The sequence below is a fragment of the Triturus cristatus genome, chromosome 8 (genome assembly GCF_964204655.1).
Source record: "Triturus cristatus chromosome 8, aTriCri1.1, whole genome shotgun sequence".
Classification (NCBI taxonomy): Eukaryota; Metazoa; Chordata; class Amphibia; order Caudata; family Salamandridae; genus Triturus; species Triturus cristatus.
This window is the reverse complement of record NC_140591.1, coordinates 624,756,563-624,782,824: the sequence shown is the minus strand read 5'-3', so window position 1 is coordinate 624,782,824 and position 26,262 is coordinate 624,756,563.

The following is a 26,262-nucleotide window of genomic DNA, read 5'->3' as shown; positions in this document are numbered from 1 at the left end:
AACTGGGGTGGCGTGGTGAGCAAAATAACGATGGATTAAACCCAGATCTGTGACTGGGGGTGAATGTTTTGCCAATGTGCAACATTCCGTCCATCATCTTGTGTGTTTTGCAATAGCTAGTAGCTCCCAATCTTAAATTACAGCATATTGAATGTAATAAGGAAGGCTCCTGTTGCCTCCTGAGGGAATCGCCCGGACTTTGCTGCTGTCTCCTCCCTTGCCCTGCTGCTGCCCTTTGTGCTGGTCTCCCCTCGCCGCCGCCACTCCATCAACGCGCCTGACGAGAGGGGTGGACCACAGGACCCAGAAGGCTTAGCGGCGCTCAGCCGTTAGCGGGACTTTCGCGCCAGGCGGCGCTTGAAATTGACGAGCGCCCCGGCAGAGCGGGTGCTCCTGTTGCCTCCTGAGGGAATCGCCCGGACTTTGCTGCTGTCTCCTCCCTTGCCCTGCTGCTGACCTTTGTGCTGGTCTCCCCTCGCCGCCGCCACTCCATCAACGCGGCTGACGAGAGGGGTGGACCACAGGACCCAGAAGGCTTAGCGGCGCTCAGCCGTTAGCGGGACTTTCGTGCCAGGCGGCGCTTGAAATTGACGAGCGCCCCGGCAGAGCGGGTGCTCCTGTTGCCTCCTGAGGGAATCGCCCGGACTTTGCTGCTGTCTCCTCCCTTGCCCTGCTGCTGCCCTTTGTGCTGGTCTCCCCTCGCCGCCGCCACTCCATCAACGCGGCTGACGAGAGGGGTGGACCACAGGACCCAGAAGGCTTAGCGGCGCTCAGCCGTTAGCGGGACTTTCGCGCCAGGCGGCGCTTGAAATTGACGAGCGCCCCGGCAGAGCGGGTGCTCCTGTTGCCTCCTGAGGGAATCGCCCGGACTTTGCTGCTGTCTCCTCCCTTGCCCTGCTGCTGCCCTTTGTGCTGGTCTCCCCTCGCCGCCGCCACTCCATCAACGCGGCTGACGAGAGGGGTGGACCACAGGACCCAGAAGGCTTAGCGGCGCTCAGCCGTTAGCGGGACTTTCGCGCCAGGCGGCGCTTGAAATTGACGAGCGCCCCGGCAGAGCGGGTGCTCCTGTTGCCTCCTGAGGGAATCGCCCGGACTTTGCTGCTGTCTCCTCCCTTGCCCTGCTGCTGCCCTTTGTGCTGGTCTCCCCTCGCCGCCGCCACTCCATCAACGCGGCTGACGAGAGGGGTGGACCACAGGACCCAGAAGGCTTAGCGGCGCTCAGCCGTTAGCGGGACTTTCGCGCCAGGCGGCGCTTGAAATTGACGAGCGCCCCGGCAGAGCGGGTGCTCCTGTTGCCTCCTGAGGGAATCGCCCGGACTTTGCTGCTGTCTCCTCCCTTGCCCTACTGCTGCCCTTTGTGCTGGTCTCCCCTCGCCGCCGCCACTCCATCAACGCGGCTGACGAGAGGGGTGGACCACAGGACCCAGAAGGCTTAGCGGCGCTCAGCCGTTAGCGGGACTTTCGCGCCAGGCGGCGCTTGAAATTGACGAGCGCCCCCGCTTCGCGGGCACGCGAGCGGGCACCGCCGGGCTAAGCCCGGGCAAAGGGCGGGCCGTCTGTGGCCGTCCGTGGTCGGGCGAGGACGGGACGGGCCACACCATTGTCTTCTGTATCACTGAGTCACTTTACTGGGACTGCCATAAAACAGGTACTGATATTGAGGAACATTTTTACGCTTGGGGATACCACCTCCTGAGTTATCTGTATATAGTCGCCGTATATGGATGCTATGTCCAAAGCAAGGAATCCTACAATGACTAACACTATGGACAATTACTTGGTCCAAATTGTCAGTAAAATTAATAATGAAAGGAGGGCTTCATTGGGGCTATCATGTTCTCCTAGCTCTCCTCCACTGATTCCTTTGTCTGGCGCATTGCTGGCTTCTCCTTTACAGCCAACAAGTAGTATGTCCCTAGACTTAATAAGTGTAGATAGTGACTTACCCGATTCCTGCCCGCCCTTAGCCTCCAAGTCCCCACAAGATTCTGTATTAGATATAGATGAGTCGGCTACAGAAGCTGACTCGCAGTCGCCTGCTCTTCCCCTGAGAAGTAGGCTTGTTAGAGCATGCAGAAAGTCCCAATTTAAAAGTAATGGGTCCCGCCCAGGGAGGAAAAGGGTCACTATTGTGAATAAAAGTACTACCAAAGAAGAGCCTCCAGGGTCAGTTTCCAAAATAATTCCAGACACTGAGCTCATCGATAAGATTAGAGACATGATAGATTCCAAAATAGGAGATATTATAACCCCCTTGGTAGCCAAAATTGACCATCTTACGGCAGAGATAGCTAGATTAAATGCCATAATAAACAGACCGGTGGATGAAGTTGCTAGTACTATTCCTATATCCCCAAATATACGTATCTTAAAGGGGGTACCTCCGAACGGAGGACAAAGGAAAACAGGAGGTGCACAAGCGAATACCCCATCTCTGTCACCTGGAACTAACAAAAATCTCCCGAAGGCAAATACAGACACACCCAAGGCACCAATAGTAAATAACCAATTTCAATGTATTTCCCAGGCAGAACCTCTCACATTGGTACTTGCCAATGTTCCTGTTTTGACTACTGACAAGTCGGAAACTACATCTTCCTTGATCAGTAAATCGTTGTATTGGTTGGTGAATAACATGAAGATGTCCCCTTGGGGTAAGCAGAAACTAGCCAGGGAAATTATTATGGCAAGAAGGGTCCAATGGCTAGGGCATCACCCGAAAAAATTTAAAGGGGATTGTGTGGTATTAAATTTTTCCAATCCTGATGTCCTCCCAGATATTTTGGCCAATTTAAATTCCCCGCAACAAAGACAAGGTGTTATCATTCCGTTAACCCTTAAATACTTTTATTATATGAGAAATCGAGTCATTCACAAAGGAGTATCAAGACCAGGGTGGACACTGTCTCCAAGTAAAGGGGGTAGGAGCGTTTCCACCAGCAACTGGAACATTAGCCTGGAGAATAGATTTGAGGTGTTGTCGGGCTTAAATGATTGCGATTGACTCAAAGATAGACCTAATGTGGTGAACATGGATATGGGGTTGGCCGTAATTGTAGCAGACCCCATTCCTTTTGCTAGCATTAGTGCTACTGAGATATCAGGGAATCACCAAAGAACTTGTAATGTTGTTAAGGACTCATTGGGGTCTAAGCCCTTAGATAATCCCGGTGGGATGTGCCTAGCATTTAACTCCTTGGAAAGTGCTTTACCAGCAGACCCAAGTGCTACTATTGTTTGTCTGGGTAAGAAATCAGGTGAGATACAGGATCTACAGATTAATAATTTACCTGATCCCCTAGAATTTGATTCATTGATAAATGTTGCATCTGATAACTTAAGTCCCGCTAGCGATCGCCAGGATATGGGAATTGGTGAGACTATAGGACCATTGATTAAACATTCTTCTTGTCCTTTCGTATCTGATCCAGGACTGGCTATCCTATCCTGGAATATTGCAGGTATAAATAACAAGTTGCATTCCGGTGTATGGAGTAGCTTTGTGGATCAATTTGATATTATTTTATTCCAAGAATCTTGGTCTGTGGCCCCAGTCTTCCGCCCTGGATTTCTAAACTTTTGTATACCTGCCACTAAAAAAGCTAAAGGCCGACCACTTGGTGGTTTGATAATATGGGTACGACAGTCACTATGTTGCAAAATCACTCAACCTAATCTCCCATCGTTAGATGTTATGTCTTTAATTCTAAACTGGCCTAACAACAACAGCATGGCTATCTTTAATATCTACGCTCGAGGGATGGTTGGGGGCATCTCGTCAGAGGTGATAAATGTCTTGGATCACCAGCTTGCAGTGCTTCCCCATGAGATTGTAAAAATTGTTGGAGGAGATTTTAATACAACCTTCGAGCCTCTTGGTCCGGAGGACCGATTCCTTGCTATTGAAGAGGACAACAGGTGGGGTATTCCCCAGTTGGACCTTCCCTCAGTTAAGAAATGGTCCGCTGCAGCCATCCAACTCAAAGCCCTTTGTCTAGAAAGAGGGCTTAGAGCTGCAAATGGGCGCACTAAATCAGATCAGCAGGGTGCAAGCACATTTGATAATGGAAGGTCTGCCAGTCGAATCGATTACTTATTGGTGGATATTAGAGTATGGAACAGATTGAATGACATGTCCGTAATCACGCGGGACGAAAGTGATCATAATCCCTTGTATTTAGAGTTACATTTACCAAACACCCCTAGAGAAACTAAAATTGAGGGGGGGAAAGTAACTATGGACATTGTCACATCAAACAACATGCGTCATGTCAAATGGGATAGATTTGTTGAGAAGGTGGAAATCTTAAATGACCTCAAGGAAACTGTCATCTGTGAGGTGGCCAATCTAGCCCCTAAATCTACTAACCCTGATTTCTATCTAGTTATGCTCAAGGCCCATAACATTTTCTTTACTAAACTGCAAGGGTTTTTTATGAAACCCCCTAGTAGTGGGAAAAACACTAAGGGTTGTCCACCTGAAGAGGGATGGTTTAACAAATCCTGTAAAATAGCCCGTAAGAACCTGAGTGTTGCTCTGAGATCAGGAGTAGCAGAAGATGTGAGATCAGCCAGGAAGCTCTACAGGCAAGCTCAGGTAATAGCAAAGAAGGATTGGGACGAGAATCAGTGGCAGGACTTGAAATCCGCATGCTTGGCTAAAGACCAAAAACGATTCTGGGCCACATTAAAGTGGGGTAGAGGTGGCTCTGCACCCTCCCCACAAAATCACGTGGCAAAAAATCAATGGGTTGACTTTTTTAAACCGCAGTATGCTTCTGTCCCTTCCGCAGAGGAGCAATCACTCCCTCCCACTGTCTATTTCCAAACGCAAGTGTTTTCAATTAAAGAGGTTAACCTAGCTTTGGACAGTATAACAGCGGGACGTGCACCTGGAATGGATGGTATACCCGCGGATGTGTTCTTAATAGATAGATCATCTTGGTGCCAATACTTTCAATGGCTAGCAAATTCAGTGGCTATGGGCGCACCTGTCCCTCCTTCATGGACAGGTGCAGAAATAATCCCGGTTTATAAAAAGGGTGACAAATCACTCCCAAGTAATTATAGACCTATTAGTCTCATAGACTCAGCACAAAAATTAATAGGTCGGTTGGTACAAAATAAGCTCCAGTCTTGGGTTGAGGACAATAACATTTTGTCACCATACCAAGCCGGGTTTAGACCTTGCACCAGTTCTATCGATCAGGTTTTTTACTTTTTAGCTCTCTACTGGAGGAATGTGAAGTTGTCCAAAGGGACTCTTTATGCAGTTTTTATTGACCTGCGATCAGCATTCGACCTGGTTCCTCGTCATAAACTTTGGAAGGTTCTTGCCCAGGCAGGTATGGCCCCGGAATTACTAACCTTACTCGCCCGCTTACATCAGAACAATTTTGCGCAAATTAGATGGGGAAGCCAGGGGGAGGTGACGGACCCATTTCCCGTTGAACGGGGTGTTCGACAGGGATGTGTCCTGGCACCGACATTGTTCTCTTTATACATTAATGGGATAGTCGATTACCTTGATAGGTCCCCTACTGACGCCCCAATCCTAGCAGGATCCAAAGTGCCGGTTCTCATGTTCGCGGACGACACGTTGTTGGTTTCACGAACCCCAAGCGGATTGCAGAAAGCGTTAAACGTATTCGCTGAATTCTGTAAGGATCGGGGTTTAGAGATAAATACCTCTAAAACTAAATTTATGTGTCTAAACCAACGGAATAATTCTAAAGGGGTAATTAAATATAATGGTATTCCATTGGAACAGGTCGAGGCTTTTACATACCTAGGAATATCGCTCCAACATAGTATGAAATGGTCAAACCATATAGATATGACTGTCTTAAAATTCCACCAGCTTGCAGGTGCAATTATTTCCAAGCACAGATCTTCATTGACTAAGCCAATTAGGCCTGCCTTAGAAATTTATAACATGAAAGTTATTAGTGCATCGCTGTATGGCTCAGAGTTATGGGGGTTTGCAAATCTAAGTAGCTTACAGCTGGCTGAAAATAAATTCCTGCGCAGCCTAACAGGCGCTCCCCAAAGCACCCCTACGATCCCATTAAAATATGATCTAGGGAGAAAAAAATCGAGGATTTGGCACGATTACGTCCACTTCTCTACTGGCGGCGGATCATGACAACGCCGGAACTTGAACATTATGCTAGTGCCCTGAAGGACATAATTAGGGCTGATTGTTTTCATTCCATTACTTGGCTTAAAGAAATTAAGAACTTGCTCATAAAACTGGAGCTAGGGTTTTTATGGAATGATGCAAACAGTGCAAGTATCCCATCAAAGTCAATCCTTAAGAAATTATATTGGGATATGACCCTAACATCTGCCTCTTATATTGGCCAAGGCTCTAATTTGACTGGCCGTTTCTTTGATATAAAATTCTTACCATCTTATGAGGCATATTGGGATATTATAGAGAGGCCAATGGACAGGAAACTGTATTTCCAGTTCAGAGTAGGGTCCCTCCCTGTAAAAGCTTTCACCCATAAATGGTCAATCTCAAAGAATGATAAATGTCATCATTGTTCAGACTTGATTGAGGATGCCGGTCATTTGTTGTTTGTGTGTCCGCTTTATATTGCCCCCCGCCGTAGATGGATAAAACCAGTATGCCTAAATTTGGGAACACGTAGCTATAAGGAAGCTCTAAGAATTTTTTTTTTTTTTTTTTTTTTCAAAATTTTATTGAAACAATAAATCAGATACAAGCATGGGCCTACAACCACCAGGGCCGGCCGCTAGATTCAGAAATGATCGTACATTAGTTAAAGCAGTAGGCGACACCTGGGGCCCAGCCCCGTAAATGGCTCAGGATAGCTCGAGAGAAGCAGGAGACATACATTTAACATAAATAACAACAAAAAACAAAAGGCGAGGCATACAGGCAGAAAACGTGGGTCAGGCTACATCCGGGGGACTTTTACTCCAAGACTTCAATTAGCTATCATCAGGAGGGAGTATTGAAAGATCGGGGGGGGGTAACGGGAAAGGAACATCCATATATGCGATTATACAATCAGTTACGAGGAACCATCAAGGGTCAGGGGGACAAAGCAATATCGGTGTCCACTAGGGGGGGCGTACAGATACCCCCACGATATACGTTCCATTGCCCCCAAATTCTACCCCATGCCCCGGGTTTACCGCGGGCCACATATACAGTCTTCTCCCTAAACATACACCAGTCCATGTTTTCCTTCCATACTGACACGGTGGGTGGCCGCTGGGAGCCCCAAAGCTGCGCTATATCCCTCTTGGCAATCATGTAGCCCAGGGCCGCCCACCGAGTCTGCGCCGCGTTATAATCATTGGGCTCCCACACATTCAAGACACAGCGACGCACCTCCGGCAGCAGCTCCACCCCGGTGACTTGCCCCATGACCCCATGAACCCGACGCCAGTATTCCGCCACCTCCCGGCACTCCCAAAGGATATGGAGAAAGGTGGCACTGAGCCCACACCCCCGCCTGCAGAGCCCATCCTCCGAGAATCCCATCGAGACCAGACGGGGGCCCGTAACATACACCCGGTGGAGAATCTTTAGCTGAACCAGGCGGAGGCGGGCTGGAATGGCAACTTCCTTGGGGGACGATAGTGCGGACTGCCAGTCCTCGTCGTCTAATTCCACCCCGTCCCCCGTCCACGTCTCCCGAAGGCGCACCAATAGGTCGGCCCGATTGTTAATGAGTTTTTTATAAATTAAGGAGATAGTACTGTCGGGAACATGACCATCAAGTATGCGGTCCTCGAGGGGCGAAGAGGCAGGGATCTTGGTCCCCTCCCCAAAGACAGAGAGCAGGGCGTGCCGAACCTGGGCGTATCGGAAAAACTCCTTTTCCGTGAGTTCGTATTCGCTCTGGAGCGCCGCGAAGGTCTTCACCGCGCCCTTCATCCATAAGTCTCCCACTCTACTGATGCCAATCGTGTCCCAACGGTCAAACCCCTTCGTTGTCCAGAGGCTTCCCAGTCGGTCGGAGGCAAATAAAGGAGTAGCGCATGTTAGTCGCTCACTCCAGCCCATGGCTACATTGGCCGCCTTCCAAATCCGTACCGCGATCTTAGTGGGGCCCGTCAGGGTCCGTCCAGCCGAGCGGGAGTAAAGCGCCCTGTTATAGTTACCGCCGGGAAGCAGGAATTTATCCATCTCATACGCCGGATTCAAGCCAGGCGCATACGTGGCGTGGTTAATGGCTGATAGCTGCGAGGCCCAATAATACCTGCGAATGTCGGGAAGCGCGATGCCCCCGTCATACCAGGGGAGAGTAAGTTTGGCCAGGGCAATACGCGCCCGCCCGTCCCACACCAGTCTCCTCTGCAGACTCTCTACTTCCCGAAAGTAGGCTACTGGAATGATGTCGAAGGAGTTCTGAAGTGCATAGAGGAACCTGGGAAGGGACATCATTTTAAACAATGCGGCCCGACCCAGTGGGGACAGGGGCAGCCTACACCACCGAGCCGTGTCTTCCCTCAAACGTCGAAGTGGAAGCAGGAGATTGTGCTCATAGCGAGCTACCGGGTCCAACGAGATGTGTATCCCCAGGTATTTAAAGCCGGACAGAGATATTTGGATCGGAAGCCGAAGCGGCAGGAGAGGGGGGCCACCGGAGATAGGATAGACACAGGATTTAGACCAGTTAATCGTGAGACCCGAATTTCTCCCGTAGGAAGTCAGAACATCGAAGAGAACGTTAAGCGACTGCCGCGGCGAGGTAAGATACAGGAGGATATCGTCAGCATATAACGAGACCCGATCCTCAAAGCCCGGGGCCCACCGGATCCCCCTGATCGAGGGCTCCCAGCGGAGCCAAGCGGCGAGTGGCTCCAGGGCGAGAGCAAAGAGCAGAGGGGACAACGGGCACCCCTGCCTCGTACCCCTACCAAGAGCGAAGGGCCGAGAGACCCGCCCATTAACCACCACCTGAGCCATGGGTCCCGTGTAGAGAAGCTTCACCCAGCCAAGAAATCCCTCCCCAAAGCCGAATTTGGTCAAAACAGCCCAGAGGAATGGCCACTCGATGGTGTCAAAGGCCATCGTGGCATCTAAAGAAACCAGCACGGCCGGTTCAGAGAGGTACTCCGCCCTGGCGAGGGCGCCATGGAGACGCCTCAAGTTGAGGGCGGTGTTGCGATGTGGGATGAATCCGCATTGATCAGGATGAATCAGATCGCAGATGACGCTCAACAAACGATTGGCAAGGACTTTAGCCAGGATTTTAGGCTCTGCATTTAGCAGTGAGATAGGCCTGTAGGAGGCACAGCGGTCCCGTGGCTTACCGTCCTTGGGGATCACGACTATCGTGGCCAGTCGCTGGTCGACCGGAAGGGAACCGGCCTCAAGGGACTCCAGAAACATACGACGGAGGAAGGGCGCTAGTTTATCCGGGCACAACTTATACAATTCGATAGGTAGACCGTTGGGACCCATGGCCTTGCCCGAGCGAAGGGACCGAATCGCAGTCGCGATTTCATCTACCGTCAAGGGAGCGTCCAGCTGCTCACGGTCCTCGGCAGAAAGGCCAGGCAAAGCAATGTCCCTCAGGAGAAGGCGAGAATCTTCCTCATCTCTATCAGTCACCGGGGAGTACACAGTCCGGAGGTGGTCGGCAAAACATTCCACAATCTCACCAGGCTCCGTCACACACACTCCATCCGAGACACGCAACTCCGGGACCACACGATTCACTCTCTCCCTCTTATCCAGCCACGCAATCAGCTTTCCCGCCTTGTCCCCGGCATCATACAACCGACCCTGCTGCTCCCTATACATAGTTTTGGCAGCGTCGGTGACAAGAGATCTGTATTCAAACTGTTTCAGATTAAGGGCATGGAGCCCGTCCGGAGTGACACCCGCCTCCAAGGCCGACTCCAGCCCCAAGATGTCAGTCTCCAGCTTCACCACCGCCTCACTCCTGAGCTTCTTAGCCACCACTATCTGGGAGAGGGCGTGTCCGCGGATTACAGTTTTAAAGGCTTCCCACAGGGACATTGCGGACAACACAGACCCCTCGTTTTCAAGAAAGTATTGGTCCATAGCCTTAACCAGACTCTCGCGGGTCGTGGGGTCTCGCAGGTACCACGGGTTAATGGGAGCGATCCGCCCTGCAGACCGCGACTCGGTGTCAAAGAGAAGCCACAGCGGGGAATGATCGGAGATACCCCTCGCTAGGTGCCTGACCTCTCGAATTCGACCCGCCTGCGTCGCGGGCATAAGGAAATAGTCTAACCTAGAAAGACTCCCATGTGCCCCAGAGTGAAAGGTGTATTGACATTGGGTCGGATGCATTAATCGCCAACTATCCACCAGGCCGAAGGTCTCCAACAGACCACCTAGCCAAGCCTGGGCAGCGGGGAGGGCCCTGGGTGGGTGACGATCCAGGTCACCCGAGACCACCGAATTAAAATCCCCGCCCATAAGCAAAAGGCCATCCGGAAGTTCAAGCAGCATTCGACCCAAGTCCGCGAAGGTGGAGTTCTGGAGGCCCGGTGGGACGTAAATTGAGACCAGGGCAAGGGGATGCCCCTCCCACCTCCCAGTCAAACAAACATAACGCCCTCTGTCATCTGAGACCACCCGCGTGATCTCCAACGGAAGTGAGGATCGCAGGAGAATGCCCACCCCCCTGGAGCCAGTTGTGTAACCAGCGTGAGCCACGAGGCGGTATCCCCCCCTGTTCATTGCATGGCAGACATTACCAACCAAATGCGTCTCCTGGAGAAACACCACATCAGGAGTCAGACGACGCAAATACTGCAGAACTACACCCCGTTTGATACGGTCCCCCAACCCATTGACGTTCCAAGACATCAGCTTCAACCCGTCCCCCCCCATCCCCTCCAATAGATCAGAGGTCCCCCCGCAAGCAGCACAAGTCCCAAAAGTGGAAGAAAATCAATACCTCGCCCTGCAAACAAAAACCACACTACAAAACAACCCCTCCTTCCCCCCCACCCCCCCCAACACCCAACTCCCCCCACCCTGCACCCCTGCGGGCCAAAAAAAACCCCAAAATTGCAGTGTGCCTGTCGCCCAACTAACCCCAGTCTACAAAAAGACCCCGGAGGAGGAAAGGGACCCGTCCCCGCCCGCCCCCCATACACATACTAGCAAAACACACTGAACCAAAGAAGTACAACCCAGCTGAGCAGTGCAAATTGGCAAAATCAAGGACCAAAAGTCACTCCAAAGGGGACCCGCCACCGTTGGCACCCGCAGAGGGCCCGGGACGGCCACCTCTGTCAGGCAGCGAGTCCAACCAGTCACTCACGGCCACAGGAGAGTCAAAGAAGGCAGTCCGATCATCATGTTCCACTCGGAGTTTGGCAGGGTAGAGCATAGAGTACTTTAGGCCCAGCTCACGAAGACGACGTTTCACCCCCTGGAATCCCATCCGCTGCTTCTGGACAAGTTGAGTAAAGTCCGGATAAAAGTTAATGGATGAGTTCTCATGTCGAACCGGGCCATGGACCCGCGAGGCCTGCAGAATCGCATCCCGGTCTCTGTAGTAAAACAATTTGGCCACGATAGGCCTCGGGGGGCCCCCGGCCGTGGCCGCCCGCCCGGAACTCGATGAGCCCGTTCAACGGCAAAAAATTTACTCAAGCCCGCAGGGGTCAGCTGTTGGAGGATGAGTTCCTCGACCAGGAGGTCAACCGGGCGGTCGTCGGTGGACTCCGGTACGCCGATGACACGGATGTTGTTGCGTCGGGCCCGTCCCTCGAAGTCCTCCAGCCGCCGGGCCATCTGCTCGTTGACCACCTTGATGTCGCCAAGCGCGGCCTGCAGGCCCGACACATCCGCACCCAGGGTGGAGGTCCGTGCATCGAGAGTTTGAACCCTCTCGTTTGTTTTGGAGAGGTCCGCCCGTATTAAGGTGACATCAATCGCCACCGTATCGATCTTGCGGGCCAGGGCCTCATATTGCGTGGCGATGGTCTCCCTGATGCCATCAATGGCGCCCATGATGTCCTGTAGGGAAAGTTCCGAAGAGACGGATGTGCCACCACCGGCGACGTCTGAGGGGGGACCGGCCGTTCCAGGAGAGCCTCTGCCCTGAGTGTAGCGGTCCATGTTGTTGGTCTGGACCGATCCTCCACGGAGGGAGGATTTAGTCTTACGCCCCTCGGGGCCCCCCTTGCCCCCCATGCGGCCACGGACTCCGAGGGGGACCGCCGATCAAGAGTAGTTGGGATACCGGCCCTGGAAACCAACGCCTCACCCGAGGCCACAATATGGCGGTGCGGGGGGACCCAGGGCGATAGGCACTCTAGTGGCAGGTGGAGACAAAGCTTTGTGCAGAGTTTAGGGAAACACCCCGCCACCTCAATCGCTCCACCGGCCAGCCCCCTGAGGTCTGAAAGTGAAACCGAAAGTGGCCAAGCGGCCCCCGGCACCGCGCCACAGCCGTTGTTGTTCAACTGCGACACGGCCCCACGGCCCACCTTGCCCCGGGCACCTCCGTCGGGTGGGTCCCAAAAGTTCAAACAACGATATTTCAGGATTCCCGGGTCCGATTAAATTCCTGAAAAGAGATACGTGCTCAGCTGGTCGTCCTCTCCCAGATTCCATAAACCAAATCAGGATATTGTCAGGATAAATTCCGAGGAGCAGCGAGGGTCCGGGGAGCCCTGTGCTCACGCGACCATCTTGGATGCGCGCTAGGCTCCTCCTTGCTCTAAGAATTTTTGAATCTGATTGCACCCCCTGCTTGGTAATTGCCGTTGCTAAATTTTTGGGGTGGGCTTGGATATTGCGCCTTCGTACTTTGAAACCCACTGAAGCTGATCAATGAGTGTTTTGTCACCAAGAAATGTCTATTAATTTTATCTAATGTTTGATCTTTATGATCTTTTATTCACTGATGATGTTTTTATTTGATGTAATTCGCCAGCATAATGATTTAATGTATTTTTAAACTATTTTATCTTAGTATTTATGGAACTGTTAGGATGTATTTGCTTTTATGACATGCTGTCGAATAAAGCTTTTGAAACTTGTAATAAGGAATTTCCAATGTTTTCCTATGGGAGAGGTAGGCTCCAACCTTTTAACCACCTGTTGACTGCAGAGGGCCTACCTTAGGGCTGTCTTACATGTAATAAAAGGGATGTTTGAGGCTTGGCAAGGGAGTTTAAATGTCAAGTTGACATGACAGTTTAAAACTGCATTCAGGCTGCAATCGCAGTCCTGGGACAAGCTTTAAAGTACTACTTTAGTGGATGGCATAAGAGGTGCTGCAGGCACACTAGTAGTATTTATTTTACAGGCCCTGGGCATATAGTATACCACTCTACAAGGGACCTACAAGTAAATTAAATATACCAATTGGATATAAGTCTATGTGACCATGTTTAAGGGGAGTGAGCACAAGTACTTCAATACTGGTTAGCACTGGTAAAGTGCACCAAGTCCTAAGGCTACCAAAATTGAATTCAGCAAAAAGTGGGGAGTAAAATGCAAATTGTTAGTGGGTGACCCTGCAGAAACGGCAAAGTCCAAAAGTTGACGTTTAAGAGCTTTTGCTCTGCTCATTAGGACTACTGTGTGATTACCCTACCTGTAAGCAGCATGTCATGTATGGTGGTCCTGGCTAGGCAAATCAAGTCAAACACACAAAAGGTGATGGGAGGATGCATGCAATAAGTCTAACCACTGATAATTACTTTGTGTAGCATTCCAAACTTATTGTTCTTGGGGCTCTTCAGTCGAGTGTAGCTTGGTTCAAGTGGCACAGTAAACAAGGGACCTATATCTGGGCACTTCCTTGGCCACGACAGGTGGGACATCAAACATACAACAGGTGATAGGAGGATGCTCGCAATGTGTCTAACCACTGACAATAGCTTGGGGGAGCATTCCAATCCATTGTTCATTTGCCCACCATGGTACCTGAGTTTAGACACAGCTATATGCATATCAGCCTTGACCCTGCTCCAATAGTAACAGTCCAGGCCAAAATGCCGAGACCATGTCCTCTCTGAACTGGAATATAAGCACTGCAAGACCGGTTTTATCCTGGTTGGGGCTCTTCAGTCAGGTGTAGCTTTGTTCCAGTGGCACAGGGAGCATGGGACCCTGGGTATATTCTTGCCCATTTAGAGGGGTATATCAAAACCCAAGAAATGATGGGTAGATGCTTGAAGTAAGTCTAACCACTGGCAATCACCTGGCATAGTATTTCAACGCATCACTCTTTTGCCCACAATGTCACTTCAGATTAGACTCAACCCAGTCTTGGGTTGCTCGTGGTCCAGCGCAGAGAATAAATTAACCTCTGCTCGACCTGTGGTGACTTTGATACAGGGAAAATATGCTTGCTTAAGGAAAAGTGTAAAGAATTTAGCAGTTCCAAACAATTAAAAACTCAAAACACAACACAAGATAAAAATCCTGCAACAATTAATAACAAATAGAAAAACATTAATGAGAAAAATGACATGAAAATGACTAAAACCAGTTAGACCTGGCACCATTGGCGTGGGTCTCCCTTCCATGTTTTTTTGCTGTTGCCTCATGTGTTTTTGTTGGTTATAGATGCTTTGGGCACTGTGCCACTGCTGTTCAGTGCCACAGTGCAAGTGCTCCCTATGGTAAATTGATGTATGGATTAGTGACTCCATGATTGGCTTGATTGGTTTACTTGTCAGACTCTAGTAAAGTGCACTGTGTGTGCCCAGGGCTTGTAACCAATGCTGCTGGTGGGCTTGCAGCACTGATTGTGCCACCCACCGGAGCAGCTTGCAAAATGTGTTTCAGGTCTGCCATTGAAGAGCCTGTGTGCAGTCTGGTACTGCCATGCTGACTGGGCAAGTGCACCCACTTGCCAGGCCCTAAACCTTCCCTGTTATACATATTAGTCACCCCTAATGTAGGCACAAGGGCAGGGTGCATTGTAGGTAAAAGGTAGGACATGCCCTGATGTGTGTGGCATGTCCTGATAGTGAATTACAGCCATTTTCGTTTTTCACTCTTGCAAGGCTAGCTGTTCTCCATAGTCCAGAATGGGCAGTTTGATTATTACATTTTATAATCCTAACTGACTCAGGGACCATGGTAGAAATTCGAGTTTAGTATGCCTGAACTCAGAATGATAAAATACAACTTTTAGTGAAGTTGGTTTTAACATTCTGTGTTTGAAAATACCAATTTTAGAAAGTAGGTATTTTCTTGTCTAACCATCCAAACCTGCCTCTGCCAGGCAGTGTATTCCTTGTCTGGAGTTTGAGTGACAGGGGCTGGGGAATTCCAGGAGACAGGGTGAGTCAGCACAAGGCTGAATAGAGTGATCTGAATCTAGATGGGTGGGAGGGGTTGCACCTGGGACCTGAACACGGCTGGGCCTTCGATCCACAATGCTGGCTCCACCTCCTGTGGTGTGTCTGATGACCCTGCCCTGCACTGTGAAAGGAAAGTAGAAGACATGTCAACAAAGTGCTCCAGAACTGGTTTGGACTAGCAAAGGCCTCTCTGCCTTCAGAGAACAAAGAGAAAATGAGTATAAATATTGGGACACAGAACCAAGAACTTTAAATCACTTCTGGGAATCAAGACAAACCTTTGCTGAGGAGAAGAACCAGGAAGCTGAAGGAGGAGACTACCCCTGTGCTGTGTGTTTGGGGGTTGGTCTGCAGTGGTTGCTTCATTACTTAAGAGAGGAGAAAAGGACTGAGTGTGCTTTCTATCAACTTGAAGAAGAATCTCCATGGTCTTGAACTAGAGCTTGCCTCCTGCCTGAAGTCTCAGGGATAAAAGACTTCACCAACCAGCTCCCCCCTGACTTCCCTTGCTGGGAATTGAAGTGCCTGCTGTTGTGCTGGGTCTTTTGAGAGACTGCGTGTCGCTGGGAGCTGGAAGCGTGACGCAACAACGAGAAGCGTGTCGCCTCCGCAGCCACTGTCATCACATCGCCAAGGAAGTGAGCCGCCGCTGCCGCTGTCATCATCGCATCGCCGAAGTGCGACGCATCGCCGGAGAAGTGGGACGCTGCCACAGAGGTCATCGTCGCATCACCGGAGAAGTGCGTCGCAGGGCCTGTCGCGGCTCCAAAGATCATCGAGTCACTGCACAGCCATCGGGCATGCACGCATCACACCAACATTGTCGCATCGCAACCAAGACGCCATTTTATCACATCGCAATGGAGAAGAGTATCGCATCAAGGTGCCAGTGTGTCGCATCGCACCAGAGAGCAGTAAGAAACCGACGCATCAACTCCCCACACAGTAAGGAAGCAAGCATCAACTCCCCTGTGCAGCAGTAAGGAACCGACGCATCCACTCCCCTGCGTGTAAGGAGCCGACGCATTACCTTCCCTGCAACCCTTTTGTTTTCTTTGCACTATGCATCTAAGGTACATTGAGATTAAAGTGTCACATTTACAATTTGAGAGAACTGAGCTATTTTATAACATTTGAGAGTATTTTTGAGTACAGTATTGTGGATTTTTGTTGTTATGTCTTGTGTTAAGTCTATATAAAAATTCCCATTTTTATTAACCCTGGGTATAGTTCGCGTAGTCACGCTACATGAATCTACGTGAAGATGTCATTGCACTACGCGAGCTACGCGTAGACACGCGAGCATGCGTAGTTGCTTGGGGCGCCTGTTCGCTATGCGTTTTTCTTTTTTGGGAGTGCGTTGTGCATGTTCGGGGCACTGTTTGCGTGCTCCGGGGATAGTATCTCGCGAACTTACCCATGCAGTCGCCTATGGGCGTGGCCATCTTGTTTTTCAATTGTCCCGCCCGCTCGCGATGCCTTATTTCCTGTTCCGGGTCGCATATAGCGTGTTCGCGATGCGCCTGTCATGTTCGGGAGAGCGTTTTACTTGTTCGCGACGATTATTCCGTGTTCGTGGGGAAATATCGCGCAAACTTACCCACGCGGTCGCGATGGGCGCGGCCAACTTGTTTTTCAATCTATGCTATGGTTCTGGGCCTACTTTTCTATCCTCCCTTAATCTTTGGAATCCTTCGTTTTTACACTGTTTTTCTGACTTTTTTTTATTTATCATCTATCTCTCTACTTTTACTGTGTTTTTTTTTACTTTTCTACTGTTTTATATTACTTCTTTCTTTAAGCTACTACTTCTTCCCCCTAACTTTATTTTGTCCTTCTAACTTTTCTTTTCCGCCTCCCACACACCCCAGAACCATGGCCATGGGTAGCACTAACGGCTCAAAGGGCAAGGTGCCTGCGCCCAAGAGCCGCCTGCCTTGCAGCAGAATGCGCCCATCAGGGGTGCAGGCCCGGCAGCTTTTTGGCAAGGCGGAGGTGGCCGCCCTTGTTTTTTTATCCAGCGCCACCTCCCCTTGACCTTGGCAGCAGGCGGCAGGCCCGGCTCCGGGTACCCTACCCAGGAGCTTCACCTTTGGTGGGCAAAGGGGCGCCGGGCAGTGTTTCGCTGCTCAGGGGTCCGGCGCACCTATAACCAGCTGGCCCACCGGTGGTCAGACATCCTGGACCGGGAGCAGGACCTGTTGTGCCTGCTAGGTGTCGATGTCGTGGGGCTTGGTGAGTAGCTAATATATAGTAGTATAAGTGTTGTGTACAATTTTTTGAAGAATAACAAGATTACTGCTGCTTACATTGCAGGTAAATTGCGTTTCAAAATCTTCTGTGATTGTAGGACACAGGTGCTCGGCAATACTCTTACTTGTTTGCAACTTTGCGCTAGCTTGGGCTGATTAATGTAAGAGTTTACTTTAGAGAACTGAAGTTAGGTAATGCTATTGCTAGAGAGACTCTAGTCCTTCCATTGTCCTCCTGTGAAATAGTGGTAGATGGATACTAGGTTTAGTTAGTATTAGTTCATAATTTTTTACGGTCTGTGTGACGCCTCCTCTGTCACTGAGTGCTGCTTACCCCACTCCTCCATAGAACCTTTTGTAGTTTGTTTAGTGAGTGATAGGCTTAGCAGTGTCAGTCAGTAGCAGAACAACATCAGATGCAACCAACCCACAATTTGGTGTATGCACAAATTTATGCATGGGTCCTCCATCTCATCTATGCATTTTTGAAGGCTAAAAAAAATGGAAATACAGACTTAGTGAACAATTGGCCCATCTGGAATAGGTGGTCTAGGTCAGTTGGTACTTAGGCTTCGTTAGTATTCTAGAATCAGAATGATTATGGAACACTGGAGTGTTCATAAATAAGTAGACAATCCGTGAATCCAGCAAGCAGCACAGTAGTCGATCTGATCAATTTTATTGCAATTATTGTTTCCTAAAATGTTTTTTGTGTGTTTTTTTAAATGATTTATTTGTTTCACAGCACTCCTTAATGTTTGTCTCTTTCTTTATTATATCTTACATGATCATCAGCACCACCCAGGGGCAAGAAGACGGGGTCCGAGTCGGTGGACAACAACCAGAGGACCACTCCTCTACCGAGGACCCTGCTGCTGGCCCCAGTAAGTCCTCCAGTGGTTAATATTATCAATTATATTTCCCTAACTTTTACTGCACCTTTTTTTCCCCAAACTATTAATTATGGTTCCACTTCCTAATTCTATTTTTTACAAAAGCTTATTTGACCTTGACTATCTGTTTCCAAATTCTGGTTATCCCTGCCTCTAAGTTCCTTCTAACTGCCTCTGCTATGACTCTCTGTACTACTACTACTATTAGTCTGTCTGTAACTAAGCTTGCCTAGTTGGCCACTCTTTATTGAAGGTTTTCTTTGGAATAAAACTCAGATTGACCAATAGCTCTAGCCACTGGGGTTGTCCTCTTAATCTTGAGGCTTTGACAATTCCCACCAACAAAATGCTCAACCAGATATTTGACTAGTATTTTTGATAGGATAGTACATAATACTAATGTTGTGGGGATTCTGCACAGCCACATACAGAACTATGCACAAGAAAATAGGATATTGGTGATGGGAGGTTGGACCTTACTCACACCATAGTCAGAACCCACAATCCCCTGACCGACTAGCTATAGTATCTCATTAGGTCCCGAACCCCCACACGCAGATACCCAATGATGACACAACCCAGAACATAACATCCTTTTGCTCAGTCACTTGTATAAGTCCACCCCACCACAACAAATGCCACAGTCTATGTGTAAGTTCAAAAGGTTTATTTTCAAATAACAAGCTCTGTACATTGTTCTATGAAATTACTACAGCCAGCTCCAACATCAAAAAGTTTAAGATTAAAACAGTAAACATTTACAAGTGCATGATAGAAGACAAAAGATCTGTGTGAATTCTGGAAGACCCCTCACCGTAGAACGTAGAAATACTGGTTACATGCATCATAAGCTCTGCAAATCTCTGGTTTGCAGAAGGGAATCTCCCGCCTATTATGAGAAAAATGGTGCACGTTAGATAGTACAATGCAATTATGCAAGCATTTTGCAGTCATGACAAAAAGTGTAACATGTTATGGCTAAGCAATACGGACTAACCGAACTCCATAACAAAGTGGCTTGTTTTTTTACCTCTTCACTTGTACGCAACACGCATGTGGCCTCAAAGGCGTCTATTGCACAACAAGCTGAGAAGTAATATGCTTAAAAGAGTAGACATGATGTATCTAAAATGGTTACATGGCTCAGGCTAACTTTCCAAAGAGTAGAGTAGGACTAGATGACCCTAGGGACCATAACACTACTAGTGCCTGTCTACTGACTCTACTCTAGTACCCGATTTGGACTAGTGATGATGTATGTTGTATAAACTTTTTTTTCAATCCTCCAATTGAAAACTAATACAATAGGGGGAGGTGTAAAGGCATCTTAAAATGTGTAATGTTTTTTCTAGGCGTACTACCAACCACCGGTGCCGGCGGGGCCAGCGGCGATGGCAATGCGGCCTTTCTGGAGGGGGCAGGAGATCATGCGGCACCTGCAGGTGCTACGGGGGGGAGCCAGCAGCAGTGGTGGGCGTTGGTAAGTTATATTCATTACTTATTGACATTACTACTAGCTGGAAGGGTGTTCACTTCACTCACTGTACTGGGAGACTTATTAAGTTGTAGTGAACATTATACAACGGTTGAAGAAGACACCCTTTACTTAGCATTAGCAATGCATTAGAAATAGCATTAGCAGCATGAGTTGAGTAACCAATGGCCTCTTCTATCTGACTCCAACACAGCTGTGAAAGTTTTATGGAGAAGACTAAAAGTCAGATCAGATGACCTTAAAGGAAAGGATGTGTTGAACAAAGAGGGAAAGAAGGGTGGATGGAAGAAGGACGGGAGAGATGTAATATGATTGACAGAGAAGGATATGTTGGAAGCATGCATAGGTAGCATGCATAGGTGGCTGATAGGAATCAGATCAGATGCATGGGTTGTTGAAGGATGGGTGGAAGGTGAAAGAAGATGCCTGCCTGGGTGGGCGACACAGTATGGGTGGATACTAGATAGCAAGAATCATCAGCGGTGTTTGGGTCAAACTCAAAGCCAAGGCAAGCAAGGAAGGAGCGGACGCATGGATGGTTGTTGGTAAAACCAACTAAGGTTTGTTAAGAGATATATAAAAAAGAATGATAGACATTTACTTTTAATGGATGAATGCCTGGATATACTATTCATCATAGACAGCATAGGTGGAGACTGTCACTGGAGAAACTGCGCCAGAGTAGCAAAGCGGAGGGAAATATAAGTAGTACTTTCAGAATACAGTTGACTCACAGTAGTTTGCAAGCATATCATATATATATATATATATGCAGACACCGCCCACTGGGGAAGTACTGACGCTGCTGTGCCTGCTCTATGCGGACTCGGAGCACCGGGTCTGAGACATCCCCCTCACGTCGTGTCAGCAACGCCTACACCTATCAGAGCGAGGCATTTGCTGTTTAAAAGTGGACGACTAACTTATTTCCTTTCCTGGGTTGACAAGCATCTGATGAAGTCATTACGACGAAACGCGTCATGCTAAGAGCCTAATAAAGCAGCATCTCTCTGGAGAACCCGTGTGTGCCCGACTTTTCTTTTAAACGAGAGGAGTGTGGTTTTGGTGTTTAGGTGCGGCCACAAGCACCTTTGGGTACCCATCCCTGAAGAGTTCGGCGATCATGTGGCAAGCAAGTGGTATCTCTAAAAACTTTTTGGAAAGCGCCGAATCACCGCACCCTCGCAACTTTGCCCTTCCATCAACTGGGACTGTGACTACACGGAGGATTGCTACTTACTTAAGTGGCTTCCAAGGCACGATTCGGGATGTGAGCGGTGGGATGAGGGTCCCGGAGAGCTGCCTGCCATCCACTACAAGATCCAGACTGCCGTGGGGTGAGAGCAGACACCGCCCACTGGGGAAGTACTGACGCTGCTGTGCCTGCTCTATGCGGACTCGGAGCACCGGGTCTGAGACATCCCCCTCACGTCGTGTCAGCAACACCTACACCTATCAGAGCGAGGCATTTGCTGTTTAAAAGTGGACGACTAACTTACTTCCTTTCCTGGGTTGACAAGCATCTGATGAAGTCATTACGACGAAACGCGTCATGCTGAGAGCCTAATAAAGCAGCATCTCTCTGGAGAACCCGTGTGTGCCCGACTTTTCTTTTAAACGAGAGGAGTGTGGTTTTGGTGATTAGGTGCGGCCACAAGCACCTTTGGGTACCCATCCCTGAAGAGTTCGGCGATCATGTGGCAAGCAAGTGGTATCTCTAAAAACTTTTTGGAAAGCGCCGAATCACCGCACCCTCGCAACTTTGCCCTTCCATCAACTGGGACTGTGACTACACGGAGGATTGCTACTTACTTAAGTGGCTTCCAAGGCACGATTCGGGATGTGAGCGGTGGGATGAGGGTCCCGGAGAGCTGCCTGCCATCCACTACAAGATCCAGACTGCCGTGGGGTGAGAGCAGACACCGCCCACTGGGGAAGTACTGACGCTGCTGTGCCTGCTCTATGCGGACTCGGAGCACCGGGTCTGAGACATCACCCTCACGTCGTGTCAGCAACGCCTACACCTATCAGAGCGAGGCATTTGCTGTTTAAAAGTGGACGACTAACTTATTTCCTTTCCTGGGTTGACAAGCATCTGATGAAGTCATTACGACGAAACGCGTCATGCTGAGAGCCTAATAAAGCAGCATCTCTCTGGAGAACCCGTGTGTGCCCGACTTTTCTTTTAAACGAGAGGAGTGTGGTTTTGGTGTTTAGGTGCGGCCACAAGCACCTTTGGGTACCCATCCCTGAAGAGTTCGGCGATCATGTGGCAAGCAAGTGGTATCTCTAAAAACTTTTTGGAAAGCGCCGAATCACCGCACCCTCGCAACTTTGCCCTTCCATCAACTGGGACTGTGACTACACGGAGGATTGCTACTTACTTAAGTGGCTTCCAAGGCACGATTCTGGATGTGAGCGGTGGGATGAGGGTCCCGGAGAGCTGCCTGCCATCCACTACAAGATCCAGACTGCCGTGGGGTGAGAGCAGACACCGCCCACTGGGGAAGTACTGACGCTGCTGTGCCTGCTCTATGCGGACTCGGAGCACCGGGTCTGAGACATCCCCCTCACGTCGTGTCAGCAACGCCTACACCTATCAGAGCGAGGCATTTGCTGTTTAAAAGTGGACGACTAACTGATTTCCTTTCCTGGGTTGACAAGCATCTGATGAAGTCATTACGACGAAACGCGTCATGCTGAGAGCCTAATAAAGCAGCATCTCTCTGGAGAACCCGCGTGTGCCCGACTTTTCTTTTAAACGAGAGGAGTGTGGTTTTGGTGTTTAGGTGCGGCCACAAGCACCTTTGGGTACCCATCCCTGAAGAGTTCGGCGATCATGTGGCAAGCAAGTGGTATCTCTAAAAACTTTTTGGAAAGCGCCGAATCACCGCACCCTCGCAACTTTGCCCTTCCATCAACTGGGACTGTGACTACACGGAGGATTGCTACTTACTTAAGTGGCTTCCAAGGCACGATTCTGGATGTGAGCGGTGGGATGAGGGTCCCGGAGAGCTGCCTGCCATCCACTACAAGATCCAGACTGCCGTGGGGTGAGAGCAGACACCGCCCACTGGGGAAGTACTGACGCTGCTGTGCCTGCTCTATGCGGACTCGGAGCACCGGGTCTGAGACATGCCCCTCACGTCGTGTCAGCAACGCCTACACCTATCAGAGCGAGGCATTTGCTGTTTAAAAGTGGACGACTAACTTCTTTCCTTTCCTGGGTTGACAAGCATCTGATGAAGTCATTACGACGAAACGCGTCATGCTGAGAGCCTAATAAAGCAGCATCTCTCTGGAGAACCCGTGTGTGCCCGACCTTTCTTTTAAACGAGAGGAGTCTGGTTTTGGTGTTTAGGTGCGGCCACAAGCACCTTTGGGTACCCATCCCTGAAGAGTTTGGCGATCATGTGGCAAGCAAGTGGTATCTCTAAAAACTTTTTAGAAAGCGCCGAATCACCTCACCCTCGCAACTTTGCCCTTCCATCAACTGGGACTGTGACTACACGGAGAATTGCTACTTACTTAAGTGGCTTCCAAGGCACGATTCGGGATGTGAGCTGTGGGATGAGGGTCCCGGAGAGCTGCCTGCCATCCACTACAAGATCCAGACTGCCGTGGGGTGAGAGCAGACACCGCCCACTGGGGAAGTACTGACGCTGCTGTGCCTGCTCTATGCGGACTCGGAGCACCGGGTCTGAGACATCCCCCTCACGTCGTGTCAGCAACGCCTACACCTATCAGAGCGAGGCATTTGCTGTTTAAAAGTGGACGACTAACTTATTTCCTTTCCTGGGTTGACAAGCATCTGATGAAGTCATTACGACGAAACGCGTCATGCTGAGAGCCTAATAAAGCAGCATCTCTCTGGAGAACCCGTGTGTGCCCGACTTTTCTTTTAAACGAGAGGAGTGTGGTTTTGGTGTTTAGGTGCGGCCACAAGCACCTTTGGGTACCCATCCCTGAAGAGTTCGGCGATCATGTGGCAAGCAAGTGGTATCTCTAAAAACTTTTTGGAAAGCGCCGAATCACCGCACCCTCGCAACTTTGCCCTTCCATCAACTGGGACTGTGACTACACGGAGGATTGCTACTTACTTAAGTGGCTTCCAAGGCACGATTCGGGATGTGAGCGGTGGGATGAGGGTCCCGGAGAGCTGCCTGCCATCCACTACAAGATCCAGACTGCCGTGGGGTGAGAGCAGACACCGCCCACTGGGGAAGTACTGACGCTGCTGTGCCTGCTCTATGCGGACTCGGAGCACCGGGTCTGAGACATCCCCCTCACGTCGTGTCAGCAACGCCTACACCTATCAGAGCGAGGCATTTGCTGTTTAAAAGTGGACGACTAACTTATTTCCTTTCCTGGGTTGACAAGCATCTGATGAAGTCATTACGACGAAACGCGTCATGCTGAGAGCCTAATAAAGCAGCATCTCTCTGGAGAACCCGTGTGTGCCCGACTTTTCTTTTAAACGAGAGGAGTGTGGTTTTGGTGATATATATATATATATATATATATATATATATATATATATATATATATATATTCACTGAAAAAACCATAGGTTTTAGGGGCGTTATAGTTAGCTGGACTTTTCACTCGTACAAAACCATAGACATTCCCCCGTTATAGTTAGTTCAGCTAACTATAACTTGCGCGCCTGCAATGCACTGCTGATGACGTCACATATTACATCACTCATGACATGGTCAGTGACATCACTCATGGCATCCCTGATGACATCTCAAATGACATCACTGATGACATCACTGATGACATCATCCAGTGAATGTGTGTCTTTCTGAAAATTACATATGTTTTATATATGTATATCTCAAGGTCGATGTAAGAATAAATGGGTATATAAGTGTCTAAATGGATGATTTGTTTTTGAAAAATTGATTGTATAACTGACTGATTAAGTGTATCTTAGTGAATACATGGCTTAGTGAGTAATGTTTAAAAATGTAAATAACTGTATCAGTCTCTCACTTTGTGTATAAGTGGCTGCATGGGTTGGTGAGTAGCTACGTGAGTGTCTATATAGGTTATTAGTTGGTTTTTTGAGTATCAGTATAAGTGTCTGATGTCCGTATGGTTCGGTGGGGGGTATTACGTAGTGCATAGGTGCATGAATGAGTGACTCACTGTTTGTATGTGTTGAAGACAGCATGTGTGCAGGACTGTATGGGTGGATGAGTGTGTGCATGGGTGTGTTAGTGAGTGAATGACTGTCTCAATAGTGTCTCTATGAGTAACTACATATGTTTTAAACTAGTATATGTGACTATTGGTGTATATAAGTGAGTATATGTGAGAGTGAGAGATTGAAAGAGTTCCTGTATGAATAAGTATGTGTTTCCATAAGTGATTGTTAAAAAGACTAAGTATGTGTAAGTTTCTGTAGAAGTAAGTGTGGTGGTGTGTGTATAACTGTATATGCAGGTAAATGGATGTTTGATTCTTTATTAGCATGAGTGACTATGTGTGTGAGTAACTTTATGGATGAGTGGCGTTGTGTAACAGGATGTATAGGTGTATGAGTACATATGATGAGTGAGTACATGTATGAGTGACTGTATAGGACTGTTGGTGAATGAGTGGATGTGTATGTGGATCTTACAATTACTGAATAGGTTGTTGTAACTGGTATTGGTATGTCCATTGTTTTGAAAATTTTAATTTCTATTTTTGAATGTGTGTATCAAAGGTTATATTAGGGGGAGAGGAGGTCTGCCACTCTATCACAAGTATGATGTCATGAGTGATGTCATGAGTGATGTCACTGACCATGTCATGAGTGATGTAATATGTGACGTCATCAGCAGTGCATTGCGGGCGCGCGAGTTATAGTTAGCTGAACTAACTATAACGGGGGAATTTCTATGGTTTTGTACGAGTGAAAAGTCCAGCAAACTATAACGCCCCTGAAACCTATGGTTTTTTCAGTGAATTTCTAATGTTTTTTAAATGCTAATTCCTAGCTATAACGTGCCTGAAACCTATGTTTTTTTCAGTGAATTTCAAAGGTTTTTTAAATGCTAGTTTCTAGCTATGCCTACAGAGATAGGACATGTGAAGAAAGAAGGAAAAACGCACAGAAAGAAAAAATAGAAATGCAGAAAGAAGCAACAGAAGTCCTCAAAGACGAAGAAAAGTGCAGGAAGAAGTATAACGTGCAGAAAGAACAAACAGAAGAGCAGAAACAAGCCTTGTTGCAATATCATTCTGTACCCTCAACTTTTTCAGACGGATACTGATGGTAACTGAGTCTGACTAACCAGTCCTAGAGCCAGTGCTATGTTAAAAGACACTCAGA